Source organism: Peromyscus leucopus, chromosome 22, assembly GCF_004664715.2.
Source record: "Peromyscus leucopus breed LL Stock chromosome 22, UCI_PerLeu_2.1, whole genome shotgun sequence".
NCBI lineage: Eukaryota > Metazoa > Chordata > Mammalia > Rodentia > Cricetidae > Peromyscus > Peromyscus leucopus.
In genome coordinates this window covers 25952001-25977112 of record NC_051081.1, presented here as the reverse complement: position 1 = coordinate 25977112, position 25112 = coordinate 25952001, and the positions used below count along the sequence as shown (strand labels likewise).

Genomic DNA, 25112 nt, shown 5'->3' with positions numbered 1-25112 from the left:
AAGCTAACAGCAGATCCAGACTCCAGGTCCAGACTTTTAATTTTTGTTCCATTTGCCTCTTCATTTTTAGTATTATATCTGCCCTCCCCTCCCAAGTTTTCTTTTTTTTTTCCACAAGGAGATAAAAATTCAAGTTTGAAAAAAAAAGAAAAAGAAAAGAAAAGAAAGTTGTACTCATGCCCAAGGTTTGAAAAAATAATTGGTAGTTAAATAACCTAAGTGGCTGTTTTTCCTGCATAATCCCAAAGGGAACGTAAGAGCTGGATAATTATATGTTAGCATTTTTTGGCCTTGACCTCAATGGAATTCACCCCTTCTGCTATTAAAGAAGCTACAGCCTTTTCTTTTGCTGAATTTCTTTGGTTAGAAAGTTCTGGATACTAGGAGGCTCTTTTCAATAGCAAGGAAGTTCCAGAATGAACTTCGTTATCTTATAATAAACCTTGAGCTACCTTTTGACATCCAACTGAGTGAACACACCTTTCAAGTGGCATGCCTGAGGACGGCCTCTGAACCAGTCTCTGGTCACCTGGTCTCTTAGTCATCATTTGAATAACCTGTTTAAGCCTTACATCCAGTGTCTCTGCCTCCTGAACAGTGTAAAATTTCAATACCCCTGATGAAGCATATGCCTAGAACTGAGCATCTCCCAGATCTGTTGTCTTGTCTAGACCAGAGAGGCACAGGCACTTTCTATCACACGTGGTGTTTCTTTTTTGCTGACTGTTCGCCTCCTACTTAAAATATTTACACTTCACTAAGACTGTGATCAAGGAGCGGCCTCATCTTGTGAACCTGGACCTGATAGCTGGTGTAGGCTTTAACTGCCCATTTTTCAATTAATGGATTTTTTTTTTCAATGTAAACTTCACATTTATCCTTCCCCAACGCATCTTACAACTTGAGGATAATTTTCTAGCCCTGGAGGCCATGTTGATACTCTTGGGTTTTGTTTTTGTTTTTGTTTTGTTTTGTTTGTTTTTCAAGCGTGTGCTGTTTTTTATTTGTTCTTTGAGAATGTCATATATGGGTATAATGTATTTTTTTTTTTTGTTTTTTTGTTTTTTTGTTTTTCGAGACAGGGTTTCTCTGTGTAGCTTTGCGCCTTTCCTGGAGCTCACTTGGTAGCCCAGGCTGGCCTCGAACTCACAGAGATCCGCCTGGCTCTGCCTCCCGAGTGCTGGGATTAAAGGCGTGCGGCACCAACGCCCGGCCAAATGTATTTTTATCATCTACAACCCTCAACTCCATTCCTCCAACTCTTCCCAGACTCCCTTATATTCCCTTCCCAATTCTCTCTCTCTCTCTCTCTCTCTCTCTCTCTCTCTCTCTCTCTCTCTCTGTGTGTGTGTGTGTGTGTGTGTGTATGTGTGTGTGTCCTTTCCTCCCTCCCTCTCTCTTCTCTCTCTCTCAATAACCCAGTGAGCTCAACTTGTGCGCTTAGGTGTGCATGATTATGGGACCATCCACAGGAGAATGGGTGACTTCCTAGGGGTCACACCCCTGAAGAAAACTGTTCATCCTAAAGCAGCCATGAGCTACCCAAAAACTGCCCAGCTAGGGCTTGGGCATCAAGAGTCACACCACCCACTGCCTCAGCTAGCTCATGCAATGCAGCGTGAAGCAAGGAGCTGGACCATTCGCCTGCTCTCAGGTCTTCAGAGCCAGGTCACCCACACTCACACCACCAGGACCGGTTCTACTGTTTTGCCCAGGTGGGGTGCAGGGCCGGCTCTCCTGTGTGCTGCAGCTGGTGAGGGGCAGGGCCAGTTCTCTCACTCTTGTGACCCAGGAGCCAGCCTCAGAAGCAAGGGTCCAAGCAGGGAGGACATCTTCCCTTGCCCATGCCACCACACAGCAGACTTGGGGGTGTGGGTCAGCTCTCCTGCTCTCACGCCCTCAGGGCGGCCTCACCTGCATCCCCGACACCAGGGTCAGCTCTAGTGCGCTGCCCAGACAGGAAGAAGAGGCTGCTTTCTCATGTGCTGCAGCTGGTGAGGGTCAGGACTAGCTCTCTCACTCTTGTGATCCTAGGGCCAGGCAGTGCTGGAGAGCTCACCTCAGTGGTGATGATGAGGGAAAGATGGCAGCCAGCTACCACCCAGGCCCAGAACCGGGGCTATGAGTTGGCCCACTCTTGTCTATGAACTGTTGGAGCAGGTGAAGGCGATGAACCTACAGATCTGAAACAGCAGGATCTCCATGACACAGGATAATTACAGGATATTCAAGAGGAGTCCCAGTGAGAGTCCATTATGGGTGGTGTCGCAGAAGCCAGAGGCCTGGAGCCAGACCAATGACGCATGGCAATGGACATTTGCAAGTAAAGATGTGTGGACTAAAGGATAAACTGTGTGACTCAGTGGGCCACACGACACCTTCCAGTACAAGATTCCTTTCTCTCTCTTTTTTGTTTTTGTTTCTGTTTCGGTTTTTCTTGTTTGCTTGTTTTGTTTCTTTGTTTGGTTTGGTTTGTGGTGTTCCTTTTCAATTTGTTTTTGTTGTGGGGGGGCAGTTGCAAGGGCAGAGGGCTGATTTGAGGGGACAGGGAGAGAAGTGAGATCGGAATGCATGGTGTTAATTCCACAAAGAATCCATAAAGTTAAAAAAAAGGAAGAGTCCCCACCCACACCCATGCTGCCCTGATAACTGGCTTCGTCTTGTGCAGGTCTTGTACAGGCAACCGTGGCTGCTGTAGTTTCATAAGTGCCACGGCCTCTGTTATGTCCAGAGGATGTTGTTTTTACAGCAGCCTTTCCAGTGCTGTGGTTCCTACAGTCTCCCTACCTCCTCTTTTCTGGTGTTCCCTGAGCCTTGGAAGAAGCAGGTATGATACAAGCTTTTAGGGCTGAGCACTCCACAGACACCTATTCTCTGCACTTGGACCAGTTATAAGACTGTATTAACTACAACCTACTGCAAAACGAAGCTTCCCTGATGAGGGCTGAGAGGCTGTATTGAGTCATGGTTATTTTTTTTAATAATTTATTTAACTTTATTTTATGTGCATTGGTAGGAAGGTGTCAGATCTCCTGGAACTGGAATTAGAGACAGTTGTGAGCTGCCATGTGGGTGCTAGGAATTGAACTTGGGTCCTCTGGGAGGGCAGCCAGTGCCCTTAAACACTGAGCCATCTCTCCAGCCCCTTGAGCCATGGTTATTGAGACAGCTATTTAGAAGCAAGTTTGTTACTATGTCTAGAAAAACCATGTTTATACTTTTGTTAACCTTGAAGAAAGAACACTAGATCAGGACAGTAAAAGCGTATGAAGAGCCTGTCTGTGGCCAGGTAACTGTGGCCCTCTCTTGATTTCTTCAAGACAATGATCTTTGGGCCATGGTTTGTACTGTATTCTACACTTACATTATTCTATGATCACAGTATTATGCACATTTTATTATTTTCTGTTTTGACCAAATATACCAGATAGAGCTTTTAAATTATGTATATATGCATGTGTGTCAAAAGAGGGCATTGGATCACCGGGAACTGGAGATACAGTTGGTTGTGAGCAGTCCCTCCAACCCCAGAAATACATTCTTAAAACATGCATGCACAGTACATAAATAGACTCTTGCTCTGCAAAAGTCAACCAATAGATGACACACAGAAAAACTGGAAAGATGCACTCCCATTCCATCTCAGACCCCAGATGGAGAAACCCTACTTATGTGCATATATTTGATATGAACGAGATCTTACTCGAATTATTACTCTTTGGTGATCTTTTCCAGCCCAACAATGTTGGCCTCGAAGGAAGATGCAGATCTGCTGCTTTTGGATGATTCTGGAGAATGTTTTTGACATAATTTATTTAGCCGCAAGTAATGACTTGGGTGATCATTTGTGCTGTCCTTGACTCTAATATCATTGACTCCGCATCAGTGATCTGGCTTTTGCTTCTACTTCTGCAGGTATCTGTAAGTGTTGGAGTCTACCCAGACATATAGGATAATTTCACCCCCTTGCCACTTGAAAGGGCTTGCTAGTTTGTATCCCCCACGGAGCCTTGATTTTTGTACCAGGTAGCACGTGGTCATAGCACCTGCTGCTCTTCTTACAGAAAGGACACTGTTACTTTAACTTAGCTTCGCAAATGGGGAACACAAAGTTAAAAATATCACCTGTCTTCCAAACTAGTCTTGATTTTAAAGGACCTGTGTGCGCGCGTACTCAGAACATCTGTTCTTCCTGACAAATGAGGGGAACCCCAGGTTAAAGACATGGAAACATTAGAAGGGGGGATTCCAAATCTCCTCATCCCAAAGGAGGCTTCACAGAGTCTGGGGAGAGAAACAGCAGCATCCCACACCCAGACCTGCTCTGAAATGATAACAGTTCTTCACATTCCCCCTCCCTCCACCACCAGCTCAGGCCCAGATGCCTTCCAAGCTCATCCAGTCCTTTACAGGAGACTAAAAGCCATGTGTCCCACACACCGGTCATCAGGAGCTTGGCACCCGTGGGTCTAAGTCTGGATTCTCTTATTTATATAAACAGTAACTTAAGGTCCATTAGACATTCCTGAGCCTGAGTTTGCTCAGTTTAAAAAACAAACAAACAAACAAACAAAAACATAGTATCCCCATGGTCATGGGAGTAAATGAGAAAATCAATTAGTATAGTTCATGGCAAAATGAACCCTCAAAAATCAACCGGTAGTGGTATCAGTATTATGTTTACTCTGACTGAGTTTATTTTTGAGCTGCAAATCTTGGTCTTGAAGGAGTGCTTGGGTCTCCGTCACAGGAATGAGCACCTAGTCTGTCAGCTCTGTGTGACAACTACTAGGACAGCAACCCCTCACCCCCTGCCGGCTCCTGCCAGCCCCTGCCGGCTCCTGCCAGCCCCTGCCAGCCCAGAGCCAGAACCCTGAGCTTCTGCGTATCTTTCTTAGATAATGCGCTGAGTGCCAGCCAGACTGCCAGGGTCTGAATGCCGCTCTTTCGTGTAGCGCTGAGAGGCTTCTTTGCTTTCTCATTTCATTCCTCCAGGCCCAGTTTAGACGTCCATAAAATGGCAGTGACAACAGGAACTAGTTCCAGGAGCTGTGTGAGGACTAATGAGCGAGCACACGCCAAGCTTGTAGACTGGTGCCCGTACCATGGCGGCCACTCAGGCGGCACCAGTTCTGGCTGTTCTGTGGGAGGCCATTTGCTGCTGCCTTTAAAAGGCTCTCTCACCCAGCCCTCTACTCTTGGCAGACAGGCTAAGGGGCAGTGGCCAACCTGTGATTTCCTCCAACTCCAGCTGGTGGCTCTGCGGCACTTCTTCCTCACCCCATTTTACCTTACCCAGGCTTGCCTAGGCAGAATGCTAACTTGCAAAGGCTGTGTGCTCCCCCAAAAACTCCTGGAGGGGCCATGCTGGCTCCCTCCTTCTGAGGCTCTTGTCCAGGCTTTGGCTTTTATGGGTGTGTTTTGCAGCCCTAGGGGTGAAACAAGACTCCAGGAGAATACTCACCAATCCCTGGCAGCAGAGATGGGGAAGCCAGGCTGGGTGAAAATTCAAGGGTGTGCTGTGGGCCTTCCTGGGGATGGACACCAAGGGAGCAGTACTGTGGTGCTTTCTAGAAGGTTCATCTGCTTTCTTCTCTTCCAGCCCTGGGAAGAAACGCACATGGCTTCAGACGTGGGATGTGTGACCCATATGGCAGTCATACTGTGATGTTGTCACAGGCACCTGCAGCAGAAGCCAGGGCACGGAGATCTTCAGCCCTCCCTCCTAAATGCCAGGGAAGAAAATGTCCAGAAGCCTTCCCGGTCCAAACTGGGAAAATTACATGCAACAGTCTGTACTTTGGCACCGACTAACCTCCAATTTTCTTTTTTTTCCCCTTGTGCTGAGTCAGACCCTGGTGGGTCATTATGTTTTGAGAATTTAAATGCAGGAAGAGGGATGGGCTTGTTAACATCCAAGAGTTGACAACCTGGCACTGTGGCCTGCTTGGAGATGGCTGCAGCATCCAGCCAGCTGCCATGCCCTTTAGACTCTCACTGTCCTGTTTCAGGGATGCCTCATGCAGTTAGGATGTGCCTGTGCCTGGAGTCCTCTGGGTACCAGCCACATCCCAGTGAAATCTCTGGGGTATGAACTACCACAAGGCTATGTAAGGGACTCCACACTGGCAGAGGACCTATTTCTGTACTGTTTTACTGTTAAGCTATATGGCCACCTGGGTTTCCTTCAGCAGATCAAAAAGGTCAAAATCAAATTACGTATATCATTTAATAAGGGATGCACACACCAACATTTTGAGTTCTACATACAGGCCACTATGCCCAAGTATAAAGTTTTTCCTCTGGTGTCATAAGACAGGATCTATAGCTTGTGTTCCTCTATTTATTCTCTTAGCATCCCCTAAAGCAACAAAACTAGTTGGAGACAGAGAAAGGAAAGGGACTAGTCTCCCACTCCACACCCCCCCACCAAGTGATAGGTGTTGTATTCCATTGCCTTAAATCTTAAATCATATTTCTCCTAACCACCCTCAAGAGATTGATATATTAGCCTATTTCATTCATGAAAGGGTTCTTTGTTGAAAGCCATATGGGTTGCAAATGAAGGTGGCTGTCCGTCCACTTTGTATTGATATAACAAATTATACAAAGCGGGGGAAACTTACAAAGTAAAGAGGTTTATTTGACTCAGAGTTCTGGAGGCTGTGTGATCCTAAGAGCGTGGTGAAGCACTCTGGCAAAGATTCTCTTGTGGTGATATATTGTGTCCCCCAATATGTTGTGCATCCTAATAAACTTATCTGGGGTCAGAGGACAGAACAGCCACTAGATAGACATAGAGGCCAGAAAATGGTGGCACACACACCTTTAATCCTATCACTTGGGAGGCAGAGACCTATCCAGATCTCTGTGAGTTCAAAGCCACACTGGAAACAGCCAGGCATGGTGACTCACAACTTTATTTATTTATTTATTTATTTATTTATTTATTTATTTATTTATTTATTTATTTAGGTTTTTCAAGACAGGGTTTCTCTGTGTGGCTTTGGAGCCTGTCCTGGAACTCACTCTGAAGCCCAGGATGGCCTCCAACTCACAGAGATCCGCCTGCCTCTGCCTCTGCCTCCCGAGTGCTGGGATTAAAGGCGTGTGCCACCACCGCCCAGCTACTCATGCCTTTAATCCCAGGAAGTGATGGCAGAAAGCAGAAAGGTATATAAGGTGTGAAGACCAAGAACTAGAGCTGGTTAAGCTTTTAGGCTTTTAGCAGCAATTCAGCTGAGATTCATTCTAGATGAGGACTCAGAGGCTTACAGTCTGAGGAAACAGATCAGCTGAGGAACTGGTGAGGTGAGGTTAGCTGTGGCTTGTTCTGTCTCGATGATCTTCCAGCGTTTACCCCAATGCCTGGCCCTGGGCTTGATTTTATTAATAAGACCATTTAAGATTCATGCTACATCCTTGACTTCACCACAGCATGGTAGAGAAGCAGAAAAGGAATTAGCTACATGCAGAAGGGCTGGCTGGGAACAACTTCGAGCTATAAATCCACTCTCGTGAGACTTGGTTCACTTCTTCTGGGTAACGTTAATCTGTCCCTGAAAATGGAGCTACTATGACCTAACTATATTTCCTTAAGCCCCACCCTTTAGAGGTCCCACCACACTAACACCACCACCCTGGGAACCAAGCTTTGAGAGAGTGAACTTTCAAGAGATAATTCACGGCCACACCATAGCAGCAGATGAGATTTGAACTCAGGTCTGTGTGGAGGCCCAAATTACTCAAGGTCTGAGAATCTGAGCTTGCTTTACCCAGCAGCGTTGCATAAGGGGATGGTTTGACCATGGGCATGGTTACCAGGTGTTTGGAAGGGTCTGCACTTGGCTGTATCTAGCAAGGGTGAGGTCTTTTGCCTCGACCCTTGGCATTATTATAAAAAGCCCTTTTGAATAAAGTTCTGGGCCGATGGGTATTGACCCAGGTCCTCCCAAAGCTATCCTGTGTTTTTGTTTTTCTCCTCAGCTAGGCCTATCATTCTGCCTGATATTTTCTTACCTCTCTCTCAAGAGTACCCAGGGTAAAGTGGGGGCAGGTCCTCCTATGTCTGCAGATTCCAAAGGCTGCCGTTACCAATCCAGTAAGCAAGCAATCATTGACTTACTGTCCATCCCCAAGACTTGACAAGCCTCTCCCTTCCAGCCTCACACCATGTATATATAGGCTTCTTTCATACTATTATAAGTCTGTTAAGGATATAGGCCATACAAGTGCCCTTGATGGCCGGGTGAGGTAACTCCCTACAGGAGCTTAAGATACCAACAGGCAGCCATCTCTCACAGATGTGAATCAAACTCTCCCCCACCTCTCCTGGTGTGGGGTATCCTTAGTCTTTTGCTGGTACAACTTAATGTCTGTAATTTACAGACAAAGCTTGAGCAAGCGTTACAAAGCTTCCTTTAAAACAGTGGCTAGAAGATGAGAGAGTTGGTATGAAACTAAAATGCAGGCTTCGTAATTAGATCTGCTACATTCAAACCCATTATATTGATATCATCATAAAATTCACACTCTTCCAGTCCCCAGAGATGACAGTTTGAATCGGAAGGAGATGAGCAAAACCATGACTTCATGGGCCACAGTGCCAAAAGCTTAGCTCAATATTTCTCTAACAGTTTTCTTTCACGACCTCTTCATACTCTGAAAAATTACTGTAGAGCCCAAGGAACTAAAGTTTATCTTGAGTTGTATCTATCAATATTTACAGTTTTAGAAATGAAGGCTGAAAAACTTAGAAATGTTTACTCATTAATCCATTAAAAACAATCAAGACAGTGCATGGTAATACAAATCTTTTCAGGAAACATATTTTCCAAAACCAAAATATTTAGTCAGAGGGACATGGCTTCGTGTTTTTACAAATCTCTTTAATTTCCAATTTAACAGAAAACAGCTGGGTTCTTCTGTTTCTGCATCCAATCTATTATGATGTCAAACATCATGGCGAACTTGGGGGTAAAAGTGAAAAAGGCAAAAGATTATCATAGTTCCAACTGATGGGTCCCTCAAAAGGGTCTCAGAGACATGGGGGGTGGGGGGTGGTCCTGGACCACACTTTGGAGACCACTGTCTCAAAGAGTGTGATTTTCCTGTGATATAGAACATTGACAGGGACAATGGTAGGTCTCAAAAGGAGTGATGTTCCAACTCTTGATGTCATGAGACAAGCCCCTAAGACAAGTGCGGGTTCATTCAGGCGCCACCTTAACCCCACTGGACTGGTGCAGAGGAGTCCCAGCAGGGGTCTGGCCAGAAAGATGTCACCTTCCCATGGCAACCACCCATCTGAATGATGGACTCTAAGCCCAGGAAAAGGATAGAGATTAGTCCCCAAATCCAAGTTGCTCTGAGCCCTGGGATACCTGAGTCAGGTGGGCTGGGAAAACTTAGCTCTGGAGAAGAAGGCAGTACTCTCAGAGTGGGCCAAGAGGCAACCAGCCAAAGCCTAAAATTATAGTGGCACCTTGGATGGCAGTTATGCCCAATAATACCAAGGGTGACAATAAGAATATATCACTAATAATATATTAAGCACTACCACGAATGGAGCACTTTGAGGCAGGCGGTGCGCCAAGCACTTGATGTAAATCTTTTATTATTAATCCCTCACGATCGCCTCCTGGAGATAGCTATTAGCCTAATCCCCTTTTATAGTGAGACAGAGCAAGGCAGGAAAATGTGAAGTTATCCATCAAAATCACAAGTCTCCATTGTGGTTGACCTGGAATTTGGCTCCGGATCTACCAGGTTCCAAGAACTCGCTTGCTGCTCAACCACGCTAAGTGGGGAAATTGCTGACCGTGGGAACGTCACCCGTGGAGGACCAGACCGCACACATGTCTCCTGTTGAGAGAGGAAGGCTGTTGTCACAGCTGGAGCAGTATTACTGCTCCCTGTGGGAGGGACCGTGAAGGCAGAGTGGATGGACCCTGTTCCTAGTGTAGGCAGCGTTCTAAAGGGCTCAAAGATGAACAGTTCCAGGGACACCGTGAAGACTTAGGGGAGGCAGGGAAGTGGGGAGCTGAGGCAACCACAGCCTTTGGGGCATGGTCCCCCAAGGTTCAGGCGTCCTCTTGCACCCTTCTCAGTCTACCTACACCTGTGTATAGCAGTAAGGACCAAGTCAACTTGGCTTTGCTCCCACCAGCTGAAGTTCGGCACCCCTGCCTCCTCCCCCGACCCCCATAAAAACCATGCCCCATCAAAGAAGCTCTGACCGGGGTCCTTAGCAACCCTGCTGCCCAGCAGGTCTGTCTGGCCCAAGTCCCACTCTCGCATCCCACCCCTTCTGACCTCAGCCTCTCGGAGGTGCAGGAATGTCCCCCGTCCACAAGCTCTATCGCCCCCACTCCGTGAAAAAAACAAAAAAAAAAGGGGAAACTGCGCGAATTCCATTCCAAGGCATCCTCCCTTCTCCGGAACCAGAGGCTCCAAGGAGTTCAGCTTTGCACGCGTGCGCGCTTGCGCTGTTGAATTTGCGTGCAGAGAAGCACAAAAGACCTAACCGGATATACCTGTTCTTTCCCAATGACCTGAGAGCCCGAAGTTTATGTTAAGCCTTGGGTTATGGCAGCGCTTGCACGCAAGGCTCCGCAGCTTCCCTCCCACAGGCGATTCCGAGGAGGAGGAGGTGGTGGTGTGGAGGACAGAGGAGCCGCTCTGAGGTGACAGCACATAATTTAAATCCCCCTAAGCTTTCCAAGCATGCAGACTGTTCCTTTTCTTTCTTTCTTTCTTTCTTCTTTTTTTTTTTTTTCCTGTCAGCATATCACCTAAGTGATTTGTTCCACTCAGGCAAGAAATATCTGATTGGAACCATATTGCTGTTAAGCCCCGGAGTGAAGCTTAGCCGGTGTGTGGCTAGACAGATGTCAGCTGAGGCGCAACAGACCCCCCCAGACCCTGTACTTCTGAGCCAGGTCGTGACTAAGGGGTTCGAGGATTGGAGGCTTTAAACACAGTACTCACGTGTCTGTCTCATACCTCATCACTCATAACCGGCTTTACTTACACTGAGAAAGTCTGCAGAACAACGTTGGCTGTGCAAGCCCAATAACCCGGGTTCGAGCCCAACCTGAGAGGGTGTCATACCTCCAACCACTGTCCACTGTCCTCTGAGATACAGGACTTGGTGGTGGTACAGGTGAGCAGTTAGACACACTTCAGCGGTGAGGATTTTATTTAAGCCGCCAGCTGCAGGACCCACCCCAGCACTGCTTTGCCTCGAACGAGCTGCTTCGGCTTTGAGGCAAGGAACTTCTCTCTGTACCTCAGTGAGCTCATCTGTAAAATGGGCGAGCTGGTCCTCACCTACAATACTGTCATTTGCAGTTTTGCAAATAACAATCGCATTATTATGGCCATTATTATTACTAGTATTTCCGAGGACCTCTGCAGCTGAAGTTTTCCTGGTCCTGCCCTGCTACCGAGGCCCAGTGGTCCCGTAACCACTCAGACCTAAGTAAACACTCAGAGGCTTATATTAATTAAAACTGCTCGGTCATTAGCTCAGGCTTACTACTGACTAGATCTTACGCTTAAACTCAGCCCATTTCTGTTAATCTGTATGTTGCCACGTGTTCTATGGCTTTACCTGTATGCTGTTACATGCTGCTCCCTGTATGGTGGGCTGGTGTCTACTGACTCAGCCTTTCTCTTCCCAGAATTCTCCTTGTCTGCTGATCCCACCTATACTTCCTGCCTGGCTCCTGGCCAATCAGCGTTTTTCTTATCAACCAATCAGAGCAATATATTTTCACAGCATACAGAAAGACATCCCATCAGACCTCACCATCCATGCAATTCCTTTAAGATTCTTAGTTTAAAGTGTTTGCTCTGATGAAGCGAAGCGAGGAAAACTATAATACTCTGATTTAGTAAGAGTGTTCTAAGCCCTCCTCACCCCCTTCCACTTATCTTACGGTCTCTGTATCCACAATACTGTCGAGGGGCTCCACAGCCTGCCTGAGGCTGTACTTCCACTCAAAAACCTCCTGCTCTGGCCCTCCCCTCCTCCATGTAGAACCATTTCAACACCGGGGCTGCCTTGGCCTGCACTTCCGCTGATTCCGTCTCACATGATTCCAGTGCATATCCTCAGATCTGGAGCCTTGGGGACTTAGTCTTCCATGTGGCCTCCTCCGTCTTTCTTTCTCCACCACCCGCTGTACACTCATGGGGGTGAATTAACTGCTGAACCCTGCGGATTTCCTCACAGTAGAGAGAGAATGCGCCACAGGGTTGGGGTAGAAGTTTACCAGTAGGGTAGAGAGCGCTAGCTCCACTCTCCAAGGACGCTCTTTCAGCATGGCCAGTGGGAATGGTTAGACCACAGTAGCTAACTTTGATCACTTCTTCAGGAAAGATTAAACTGATCACCTTGGTAAACGTGTGGCCACTGAAAGAAGTGTCGAGACAATTAGAGCATGTCCTTGGCAGACCATTTCATTTTCTTAAAGAAATATGAACTTTCTTACCAACAAATGTTTACTTAACAGGAGTCTGTGGTTGTCCATGTGGCCAAGAGAACGGGACTGTACATTTCGCTTCTCCCAGGCTCACGAGGCACAGAGGGGACTCGAAGTTACTTATTGGGAGAGAGAACCCTGTAAGTAAACTGAGGATTCAAAGTGTGTGGTATCTTTTGGGGTGAGCATTAAAAAACAAAAATAAACGGTTACAGCACATCTTCAGAAAGTGAGAAGGAAGGGAGGCTAGCGAAGGCGGAGGGGTTAAATAAACTTTGGAGACAGGAAGTGGGTAAAACACATCACCACCCATGCAGGGGGTGGGGAGCTGTATAGTGCAGCGCATCTCAGGTGCGCCCCCCCCCCATGGCGACCGCAATTCAGGCTTAAAGGAGAGCAAGGCTCGGCTCTGGCATATGGTCCTGCTTGTGTTTCTTGAGGCATTTCAGCAATGTTAATGAACGTGGCCAAGCTGGCTTTAGTAGGCAAGGGAGTGAGTGGGGAGGGTAATAATAGCAGCGGGAAGCTGGCCACTGCCAGGACCGGTGGAAAGCGTGCACACACTGCCTTGAGAGGGCAGAACTCCTGCGGCGGCAGCAGCGGCGGCAGCGCGATGTGGACGGACCAGAGCAGAGAGATGTAAACGCCAGAACCCCAGAGTTTGGGAAGAGTCTGAGACACGTGACCAGCGAGGAAGGTGCATGGTTTTCCTTCCCGGTCTGAAAGGGAGATTGGTGCTGAGGCGTTATTTTAGGGGATGGGGGAGGGTGGGGGGAGGCCCCGCCCCCATGCCTGGAAGGTTTCTAATGATTTGATCTTAGAAGCCCCCACAACAGTTTCTACCAGGACTCTGACAGCCTGTGAGTAAATAAATATCCCTTCATCTATCTGCATTAGGTAAATGTCTGTCTTACCAGTGCTGGGGGGAATTAGCTTCGCTGGCAGAATTTCACAAGTGCCTGTGGTAATGGAAGGCTGCCAAGGTGTATCTAGGTAACTCAGGAGACGTGATACCTCCAGATCTGTGGGGTTCTAAGAGATAGATAGTTTCTGATCTCCCATAGAGATCTTGAACCGATATAAAGAGGAGAGGGAACATTTATCTCAGAGAGTCACAGCTACACAAAACACCTTATCAAGGGCCCTGACTACTGAAACATTGAGCCTTGAAAAATCACGAACGAAGATCCCCAGAGTCTGCAGGGGAGCGAGTCAAATAGCATGAGACCCTACAGATCAAGTCCGTGCGGCCTGCTTGCGTGCAAAAATTCTACCACCAGCGGTTCCCTCCGAGAAACTTGGAAACTTGGAGAGGGAATGGCCCCCTTTCTATATATTCAGTCAAGTGTGTGCTGGCTGAAAGCAGTTCCAGACCAGCTCACACACCACCCATCTTATTTTTATTTGAAAGTAAGCTTAGAGGTGTTAGGTCTAAAATACAGGACAAACAGCTAACTGAGATGTCCATCAATGTATCAAAGCGGATGCTGGCGGCCAGATTATTCCAGCATCCTCAGTCTACCGGTTACAGGGTCCTCCTGGCTGGCATACCCGGCCCCCACCCTGAACTCTGCAGCCCAGATATTGGGGTGGGCTTCCCTCCCCCCAGCTCCTCTGGCCCCTATGTAACTCAGCCACTTGGGCTATACCACTCTCTTGGCCAGTTTCTTGGCCCATGCACCTCCTCTCCCCTCTCCCTTTCTCCCTCCCCCCTTCTCCCCCTGGCTCGGCTCAGGGTCATGTCCACTCTGGACTCTTCCAGATGTCCCTACCTCTAATTATGCTCTCCCTTTTATCTACAATAAACCCTCCCCTCCACCATACCTAGGAGCAGTCATGTCCTTCTTTATATTTCTCTTTTCGCTCAACAGGGACATCCAAGTGTACAGAGAACATCTCAGAAGCACAAAAAATTCCCTAACCCATCACATCATGTATGGTACAGACACTGGACCAGCCATGACAATAATGTCAGGTAATGTCTTGGCTCTAATGGAATTAGTTATATGTTCATTCATGGTGGGGGGAATATCTTAGGTTTCAACCATTTATTAGCAGCAGATTGTGAAGGAAAACCAGCCTGGTGTGTTGACCCTGTGAAAGCAGTTACAGTTTCTAATTTCCACGCGCCCTCTGTGGCATGTGATACGTTTCAGAAACTCACTTAAAATTGAGAAAATAAGCTGTTCCTTAAGTAACACAAAACAGCTCATTTATGAATCTAAGAAGATTAAAGAATATGGTTTTACTGTGTTTGTTTAGAACCTGTGCCAACTTTTTTTTCTCCCAGAAGCACAAATCTGATTTTTCTTTTCTCAAAAGGAAAGAAGAAAGAAAGAAAGAAAGAAAGAAAGACAGAAAGAGAGAGAGAAAGAAAGAAAGGCCTTTAACAGAACCAAATTTTTTTTAAAAGAGTGTTTTACAACGAGATTGTAACACTCAGAAATCTTGACAAGTAATTCACCTTTGTTTTGAGAGTGGGATTTTTGCACTCTGTTATATATGTGCCTTTGGGATTGATTTTATTTTTTATGGTTACATCATTGGGTTATTAGAGTTCTATATGATTTAATATAAAAAAATGAGACCATTCTCCAACTAGTTGTTTATAATCTCATATGATTTAATTTCCACAAGAAGTCTTTTAAAAATGAAATTTCAACCATGTTGCTTGGAACTTTGCAATGAGTTCCCACCGGGTTTGTAAGAAAATCCAACCATCTTACTTGGGCCCACATCACCCAGATCTGGGCCACCCTTCACTGTGAACTGCTCTCCAGCCAGCCTCGTAGCCCCTAACAGCACCTTAAATACCACAGCGCTTTCTCACCTCAACTGAGCTTGCTGTTGTCTTGTCTAGAACATCCCTCCCTGGTCTTTTCACCCTTCCTTACTTAGCCTTCATCACGTATTTCCTGTATTTTTTCTAAAGAGGTGTCCCACATCCACCCCATTGCTGCCTGTCCTGCCACCCTCTTATTACCTGGCACCCATTGCCATATTCTCCTCTTTTTTCTTGGTTGGTTTATGTCTGTGAGTTTGGATCTGTTACAAAGCATGTCTCCCAAAGGATTGTGTTGGTAGCCTAGGCCTCTGTGTGGCAGAATTTAAAAGTACTGGAATTGTTAAGAGGGAGAGCCCTGTGTGGGTTCCTTAGATCACTGGGGCATTGCCCGCTGGAAGAATTAATGTCATTCTTGTGAAACTCTTGCTCACTCTCTTGAGAGTGGGTCATTACCGAGAAGAGAGATTGGTCTGTCCTCACAGTCTGGCTTTCTGTCTACCATGAGATTTCTTCCACACATGATCCTGGGCATTGTAATGTCACTCACCAGTGGGCCTCCATGAAAGCTGAGCAGAAGCAATGGACTTCCTCTCCTTCCACCCCTAAATTATCAGTGGGCTCTCTTTGCCAACTTTGTATTGATTTTATGTGTCAACTACCAACTAACTAGAAATCCATGCATCATAGGACAAATGCAGTTCAAAACAGGTATCAATCAATGTCATCCATGTAGACTCTGCCATGGTAAAGTCAGAGAAAATATGTGGTGTGTGTGTGTGTGTGTGTGTGTGTGTTATGTATATGTGTCTGGTGTGGTGTACGTGTGTTTGTGTGTATATGTGTGTGTTGATCTGAAGGTAGACAGATAAAGTTGATGTTCTCTCTAGTGTCTAATTTTCTGTTGTTAAAGTTTGAAATCAAAACTTCAGCTGGGCATATGAAAAGAGGAAAGGCTATTGGAGAATTAATTCAAAATGAAAAGGTTTAAAAGGATTATTGTAAATATTAAGAAAGAAAGTACATAGATGTGTGTGATGAGAGCAGCTGTTTCCACTTAAGCTATACATCACACATTTAAGGTGAATCGACTATAATGAGGCATTTCCCCCAATGCTTGAGATGGAAAAGAAGATGATTACCTCTTTTCTGGAAGGTGGTGTCTTTGACTCAGTAGCCTTATCTGGGAATTTACCCTATAGAGAACTGGCCATGTTTAAGATATATAAAACAAAGATATTCAATAAAGTATTTATAATTGATAATAACTAGTGGTAACTTGGGGGTCCATAACATTTTTTTTTTTCAGAAAGGCTTAACCAAAGTGGGAGGACCCACCCTGAATGTGGGAGGCACCAGTGATGGACCGAGGCCTCAGACTGAATAAAAAGAGGGAAGTGAGCTGAGCGGCCACGCCCATCGCCGCATCCTGACTGTGGACGCCTTGTGATTGGCTGCCCCACAGCCCTGGCACCAGGACGTCCCTGCCGTGGTGGACAATATCCTCAAACTGTAACCAAATAAACCCTTCCTTCTTTAAGGTGATTTTGTCAGATCCTTTGTGAGAAAAGCAGCTAAATATAGCACCGAAATGTTCAGCCAGAAGAGCAATACATTGAGAGATAGCAATAAGATGGGATAGTTTGTAGCTGTGAAAGATGCTCCATGTTTATTGGTATGGATAGACAAGTGTGATGATGAGGCATTGAGCCAACGAGAATGAGGCAGCTTTCAAGCTGTGCATAGAGTAAAACCCACATGTTCCCATCACTACTTTTATGTCTGCATTTTAGCATAAAGAAAGATAAGGTGTCCCCCCAAATGTCAAAGTGGGAATCTCTCATTCTCTTCTCCTGGATTGGTTGAGATGCTCCGCACTAGGCAAGTTAAAGATAATATGTGGAAGGAGGGGAATATCTACCCATGTGGTGCTCTCTCCTTCTCTCTCCTTCATTTGATTTCCCACCTAATTCATTGACTCCATTAGCTCAGTGTTCTGAAAGCTCAGCCACGAGGCTCGTACAGGGACAGGGATGCTGAGCGTTCACCAGCAACCGAGCTGAAAGACAATCTACCTATCTGGTCCATGGAGGGGTGGCGGGCTTGGGGTGGCATTGACGATCTTATTTTCTGGGCAGTGATGACAGGGCAGTGGCTGATAAGGGTGATTTCCTCTCCTGCGAGCAGAAGCGAACACTTGTGGAGTTCCCGGCGCATGGCAGCACTATGCAGGGTGATCTACATTTAGGAGAATCTTGCTTAATCGCTACAATCACTCTGCGCTCATCAAATTGTTAGCGTCATGTTAGGAAGAAGGGAAAGGAGAGGTGCAGTGGAAAAGAATCATTACGGGACTTGTGTTGAAAGGAGCAAGCAGATGCGATAACAGGCTGCTCAGTCTTCTCTCAGAGATCAGGCCACAATTTCAGTTTCCTGAGACTGGAGCAGCAGTTTCTGGTAGGGCCATGAACAAAAGACAGTCCTTGCAGTAGCTCCCTTTCTGCACATGTACTCTGACTGCTCAAGGTTCAGCCAGTTGTTTACTGTCTGGGACCCCTCACCAACTTAGAGCTACATGCATGGATCAATGTGAATGTGTGAGGGCAGCCAGCCTTCATGGCAGCTCAAGGACAGAGCCTGAGCCACTGAGTCAGCCTCCACGGCAGCTCAAGGACAAAGCCTGAGACTTGTCCAGGCCTGCCCCCAAAATGATAACTGTAACCCCCAACCAGTAAATTCAAAGGTTACACACCCTCACCCAATCATATGATGCCAAGGCTTGTACCACCCTGCTTGTGGTTTTTCCCTTTAAACCCCCTCACCCTGAGAGCTCAGGGCCATCCTCCTTCACCTGGCTAGCCATTGTGTTGGACGCGGACCAAGCCTGGGCTTGTAATAAACACCTGTGTGTTTTGCATTTGAGACAGACTTTCCCGAACATTATTCGTCTTCCCCACATAGCTCTGCTGATTAAAACCCTCTCCTGCCTTTTCCCCCATTGCTTCCTGCTTGTAATGAGTGGCCGGATGTGACATCGGGTCAGGCCTCTAGATGAGAACTCCATCAACACAGCTAGAAAGAGAATCATTTTTGCTAATAACTTCAAGCTAATCTAGAAGGAAATGTGTTCATCTGACGGTCCGGCTGGATATATGGGAATGGAGGGAAACGTTTGCTGTGCATTCGTAACTAAAATAGGGGAAGAGAACACCCATAATGCAAATAAAACTACGTATCGAGTAGTATTCCAATACTGCAAAATAAAGAATTCTCTATCTGCCAGGTACAAAATGGTAAATGTTTCTCTTGGTGATGGGAGGGTTTTCTTCTTTGTACTTTTATGATTTTCCCTAAATGACAATATATTTCTACTGTGAGCTGAGAAGTCAAACGTGAGAAATTTTTGTATTGGATGAGTGGTTCCACGTCGTGTCTATTTCTCCACAAATATCCATTCATATCCTGATGTGATAATACACGCCGTATGTATGTATGTACATGTATGCTGTACTCATATGCATAAGGTGCTCACATGTATGTGGTGCTCACGTGTATGCAATGTTCTGGAGTTCTGGGCTACACCTTCCATTCCTACCAGGGTCCTCTTTGCCTCTTGTGAACTCTCCAATCCTCTACACGCTCAGACCACTCTTCTCGAAAGATGAACCCTGAGTACTGCCACCCCAGCCTTCTTGTGAGGGTTTCTGGAAGGTGCCATTCCCAAGCATCACCATGGACCCTGCTTTTGAGCTCCATGGCCACTTTCTGGGAAGCCAGCCATGCTTTGCCGACCTGCAGCCTTCCTCATATGCCCTCCAACAGTGACGTTTAAAAAGTGTTGCCTACATTATTCGAATATAAAGAAGAATCCCCAAGGGAGTGAAACCCTAAAACCGACCAGCTCCAAGGACCCTAGGAGACATACTGCTGGGCAGGCACCCTCAGACTCGATGGAGGGACCATAGGACTCCCTGCCTGAGACTTCAGCTTTAGGGTTACAGCAAAGGTTTTCTCCTGACATTAGCTACATTCTTCCCTTCCTTTCCTTATGCGTTTTCTGAAAGACAGTTTAAACAGGACAGTGTGTCGGACTTCAGCATACGGTTTGTGTTCTCCCATGCCCTTTTCCTTTTGCATCTGGTAGGTCCTCTCTCTCATTCTAGTACTTTCTTTGTAAAAAAAAAAAAAAAAAAAAAGCCTGCATATCCTTAGCCACCAAGGCAGTGTCTCTGGGGGCCCAACTCTGATCATCACCACATACCTGTAAATAATTAATAAGCTGTGTTTGGTTAATGAGCAACATCCCGCTCCGATATTAATAACAGATTTTAAAATCTAGATACAGCTGGTGACAATTAGTGACACCAGGTTGTCTCAGGGTTTCAAAGCATTAACTTAGAGAGGGAGACTGAATGCTGCCAGATGGGACCAAGCTTAAAAAAAATAACAAAAAAAAAAAAAATAGAGTGTAAGGGGTCTTAGGATATGCAAGTTCATACACATGCACACACAGTGGGATGTCCTTGTCTCATACAAATGTCAACGTTGTCATCACCTCCCAAGACCCTGTGACTCCTCCTCATTGTTATGATCCTCTTCAGCTATTCATTTCCCGAGAGCAAGCATATTTTTCAAATCAAAACTTGGGGCTCAATGGTTGGCCGTGGGCCAGAAATGAAGAATGCCATGGAAGAGTTGGGAGAAATTGGATGGTTTCTCAACAGTGAGGTATCAGCAGCAATTCCCACAGACCACATTTGTTCAACCACATTGAGTAGCTTCCCTAGGTTCCGAGCAGAGGGTGGACTTTGCTCAGCGGGCCTCATGGTTCTCCATTCAAGTTCTTCCTGACATCATATACCTCTTCTGATGTCTCACACCTTCCTTTCCTCCCAGTAACGGTTCAAGTTCTTACTGTGAGATCCTCCAGCCTTTGCCTGCTTTCTCCAGACCCCACTGGATGGGGCAGTTCAGCCAGGAGCCTTTTCTGCTCTCTGCTCATAGAGGACCTTCTTCAGATCAGTTCTAACTTCCCTCTTCCATCCCTCCGACTGGTTCTTCCCTCCCTCAAAAACCAGCTACTTCTCACAAAATCCCTTCTTCATCTTAATGCTCCCCCTTTGGACAGTGGCTTTGAACTACCTTCCAGCTTTCTCCTCGGCATGGGCTCTCTTTCATAAACGATAGAGAACGACCAGAAATCTCTTTACAACGCATAGGGGAAATTCTTGCCTGCAATAGGCAGAAAGCAGTAGAGAGACAATTCGCCTAAGCCATTTCTCCTAGGACAAGGGGGTAGGGACGGGGGAGAAGTTCTTACCCCAGGGCGACTATCCTCTGGGCAGTCTCTATAGCTTTTCTATTTACAATTCAACCGTACCTCCCATGGGAGCCCAGGATGAAATTCAGTGGTAGAACACTTGCTTAACATGTACAAGGCTCTGGATTCTCCATCACACACACACACACACACACACACACACACACACACACACACACACACAGCCTCAAGGAATGGCTAACGTAGTAAATTATTTTCTCTTTTGAAGACAAAAAAGAGATCCCTCTTTAGTAAAACCAGACTCAATAGGTTAGTGACCTGGATTCTTTTTCCTTTTTCAAACTCCCTTCCTCAGATGCATAGAGGCCTGCTCATAAAAGGGTGCTCGTCAACAACCATTGACTGGAAGAAGTGCCTCATGGTGCTTCCCATCCTGACCCAACAGCCCTCTTCAGAGATCTGTACCGGATTCTCCTTTCACATGCTTCCCCTTCCTTCTCTTTGGAAAGAATGAGAAGTTTGACTGACATATTTATCAGCCATCTAATGGCATGATTAGAGCTTCATTACATTCAGCGTGACTCGGGAAACGTTGTGGCCCTGTTTGAACCCAGTTTCTTCATCCATAAGATAGAGAAGTTGCTAAGTGATTCATGGTTTCTGTTAGTGTCTACACTTCATGAATTCCTTCTCAGAATTTATTTCTTGGTCTGTAAATACAACTCTGATGGCATTTACATCTTAAGTATCACGTGTCATTGTGGAATGGGAAGACTTTTCTTGAATCTCCACAGAATTTATAAGAAGAGTGAGCCAGATGAAGGGTGGTGTGCAGGACTCCCACAAACATCATTTTACATGTTCTTATGACTTGAAGTCCCTTTGGCGGTCACCTTTCTCCTGGAGTTTCTGATTTTTTTTTTAAAGATTTATTTATTTATTATGTATACAGTGAGTGTTCTGTCCGCAGGCCAGAAGAGGGAACCAGATCTCATTGTAGATGGCTGTGAGCCACCATGTGGTTTCTGGGAATTGAACTCAGGACCTCTGGAAGAACAGCCAGTGCTCTTAACCTCTGAGCCGTCTCTCTAGCCCCCGAGTTCCTGATCTTTAAACCTGTGTTTAATATTCTTCTAGAAGTTATTCCAGAGAGAAAGCGTTCCCCAGATGCATTTAAATCCATACCTGGTCTAATTTATCCTTGTGTGGAGTTTCAAATGGAAACATTTCCTGAGAAGCAGCCAGGATCATGAAAAGTCACCCTACATTGAGAAGGAAAGCCAAACAAGAAATGACCGTCGTTGTGGGATTTAGTTCTTCACATTGGTTTGCAAACTTGGGCAAGCCCCATCTTATTTTACCAGCCGCATTGCCAGAAAGTGTGATGAAGTCTCTTAAAGGGCTGTGAATGAAGATTAGCCAAGACCTTCCCAGGTTTGCATGTGCCTTTGATTTGGGGGTGACTTCCTGTCTTAGTCAGAGTTCTACTGCTGTGAAGAGCACCATGGCCAAGCTAATTTTTATAAAAGAAAGCATTTAATTGGGGGCTGGTTTACAGTTTCAGAGTTTTTAGTCCATTATTGTGATGGTAGGAATATGGCGGCATGCTGGCAGACACGGTGCTGGAGAAGTAGCTGAGGGTTCTACGTCTGGATCCGCAGGCAGCAGGAAGAGACACTGGGCCTAGTTTGGGCTTTTGAAACCCCAAAGCCCACCTGCAATGACACACTTCCTCCAACAAGGCCACACCTGCTCCAACAAGACCACACCTACTCCAACAAGGCCACACCTCCCCGTCCCTCTCAAGTAGTGCCACTCCCTAATGACCAAGCATTCAAATATATGAGCGTATGGGGGCCAATCTTATTGAAACCACCACACTTCATGATTCAGTTTGATTTGAGGATGACTTCTTGACTTAGTTTCTCTAGAAACCAGGTAAAGGAATGTGAAAATAGTAACTGATCAGCAATAGGTCCTCTCTGGATGTGAGCAAGCATGACAGTTAGGTAGGAAGCCCCATCTTTGGGTTTCCCTGGGTGCAAGGACCTTAGTAACTAACATGACCCTGTGAGGACCATGGACTCCCCATGGAATTCCTCCAAACTATATTAGTTTCCATAGAGTATGGGACTTCTTGTATAAGGTGACCTGTTGTTAATCAGAATTGCTCTGATGTGACAAAATGCCTGAGATCATCAACAAATAAGAAAACCAAAGAGTTTATTTGGGCTTAATGTTTCAGCCCATGGTTGGTTGGCTCTTTTGGGTATGTGGAGCACAGCATCATGGCAAGGAGCATGTGGTAGGAGAATTACTCACCTCATGGCAGCTGGAAATGAGGGATGGGGAAAGGGAGGAGACCAGCATCCCGATATCACCATCAAGGGCACACCTCCAGTGGTCTGACTTCTTCCATGAAGCCCCACCTTGTAAATATTCCACCATCTCTGGTAGTGCCATTGGCTAGGGGACCAAGCCTTTGGTGTCTGGCCAGATGGCTTCCACATTCTCCTAATGTGTGACTTTGGGACTCCCTTCTTCATACCCACGTTACCACTTGGGAGTCAAAAAAGAATAGCTTCAGGCTATTGTGTGGATGGCTGTACGGACTGTGGCCAAGATCCATAGAAGTGCTAGAACACTCTACATCCCAGCCAACATTTATTTGTGAGTCTACTGGAGTCCAACGTGGGCTTTGTCCATCTCACACAATTGAATGCCTCATGGGAAGACCTCCTGCAAAGACCTTATGAATGGAAATTTGCCTTTTAGTGGTTTGAACAAAACCTTTGATCTCTGAATTTCTTTTTAGTTACCAAGTGAATGGATTTGTCACAACAGTTGGTTCATAAAGCACAGTGCACTTGTAAGATAAATAAGACAACAAATTTTATGAACTGCGCATTTTACCACAATTAAAAATTTTAAATTAGAAATGCCTTCTAAAGATCCTATTTAAATACCAGGTTAATACTAGTGGACATTTCACTATAAGCAGTGAGGGAAGAGTTTGCATTGTTTTTGAAATTCCGTCTTCTGACTAGTTCAAACTTACATATTGTTCACCTTTTACCACGTGACAGCTTTAGCCATCAATAAAGTTGATGGTCATGCCCTTTACAAAAGTGTCTTCTGGGGTCCAACTGTGGAAGTTCAGGCTACCCAGAGAAGAGGGGAGCAAGGCCTGGTCACCCATGCTGCCTACTTTAAAACAGAAAGAACAACCAGAAATGGGGGCCAGGATTCTATGTGGCATCATTTCACACTCTTCTTCCACTTAGTACAGTTTCCATATTTTACTGCTAGAAAATAAAATACCTTCCTATATTTACAGGACTTGAGGTCAGAATAAATAATCCTATTATGAGGTAGAATGCTAGTTTCTTAGTGGTAAAAGTAGTTTTTGCTTTTGGGCTCTCCTCCTCCTCCTCTTCTTTTTTTTTTTTTTCCTTTAACTTATTTATTCATGTATTTCATGTATATGAGTGTTCTGCCTCCACATATACCAGAAGGAATCAGATCCCATTACAGATGGTTGTGAGCCACCATGTGGTTGCTGGGGATTGAACTCAGGACCTCTGGAAGAACAGTCAATGCTCTTAACTGCTGAGCCATCTCTCCAGTTCCTCTCCTCCTCCTCCTCCTCCTCCTCCTCCTCCTCCTCCTCCTCCGCTTCCTCCTCCTCCTCCTTCTCCTCTTCTTCTTGTCTCACTGTGTAGACTAGGCTGGCCTCAAACTAACAGTCTCTGCCACCTAGTCCTAAATGGTTTACTGGAAAACAGGGTTGAAAGGACCAGTTGTGATGTGCTGTGGCGTACACATTCTCACGGAAACAGCAGCAGACAAACTGGAGTGCCAGGTAGGTCTCCTGGAGCTGCTGCCTGGGGAGCACACGGGCTTTGTACTAAATCGTGTCTCTCTGTACCTCAGTTTTTTCACCCACAACCTGAGATCAGAATTTCTGGGCACCAAATTTTCTTCCAACTTGAGAACTCTGCTGACTCTATGGCCAAATTGGCAGGCCCAGTTTGGGCCCTTTTAGTTCAGTCAATACAAACCGAGTCACTTCTAGACAGTTGACATAAGTGTTTACCCTTTTCACTTAAGTATTCCTTTGAGACTTAAAAAAAAATGGGAAAGAACAGGATACAAGACTTTGGGGGAAAAAATCTGTAAGAGACTCATATTACCGAGAAAGAACACAAAGAAGCGATGGCCAGAACTGAAGTTATACACCAGTGGTTCTCGATCTTCCTGATGCTGCAACCCTTTAATACAATTCTGCATGTTGTGGTGACCCCCCAACCATACAATTATTTTCATTACTGCCTTATAACAGTAATTATTCTTACTGTTATGAATCGTAATGTATCTGACATGCAACCCCCAAAGGGGTCATGACCCACAGTTGAGAGTCATTGCTCTAAGTGGAGTTAACTAACAGCCTAGATAAAAACTGACAATGGAGTATAATATAAGAAGCTAGAAAGCAAGCAAGGAAGGAAGAAGATAATGCTAATTTCTTACTTGATTATCACTATTTTCTTAGACTATCTAA

General features: G+C 45.8%; 2 long non-coding RNA genes across 3 annotated transcripts; one reads left to right on the top strand and one right to left on the bottom strand.

The window, feature by feature from the left end:
* Positions 1-3080: 3080 nt before the first annotated feature.
* On the bottom strand, positions 3081-10680 carry LOC119086456. Of its 2 annotated transcripts, XR_005089736.1 has the most exons (3): positions 10315-10680; positions 9743-9864; positions 3081-5604 (listed from the first exon to the last, which is right to left on the bottom strand). It is a non-coding gene; the product is annotated as an uncharacterized LOC119086456 (long non-coding RNA). The 2 variants fall into 2 exon arrangements; XR_005089735.1 differs by lacking the exon at positions 3081-5604 and having other exon boundaries at positions 8743-9864.
* Positions 10681-12635: 1955 nt separating this feature from the next.
* LOC114683571 lies at positions 12636-16810 on the top strand. The gene is made up of 3 exons (XR_003733173.2): positions 12636-13185; positions 14360-14463; positions 16580-16810. It is a non-coding gene; the product is annotated as an uncharacterized LOC114683571 (long non-coding RNA).
* Positions 16811-25112: the final 8302 nt, after the last annotated feature.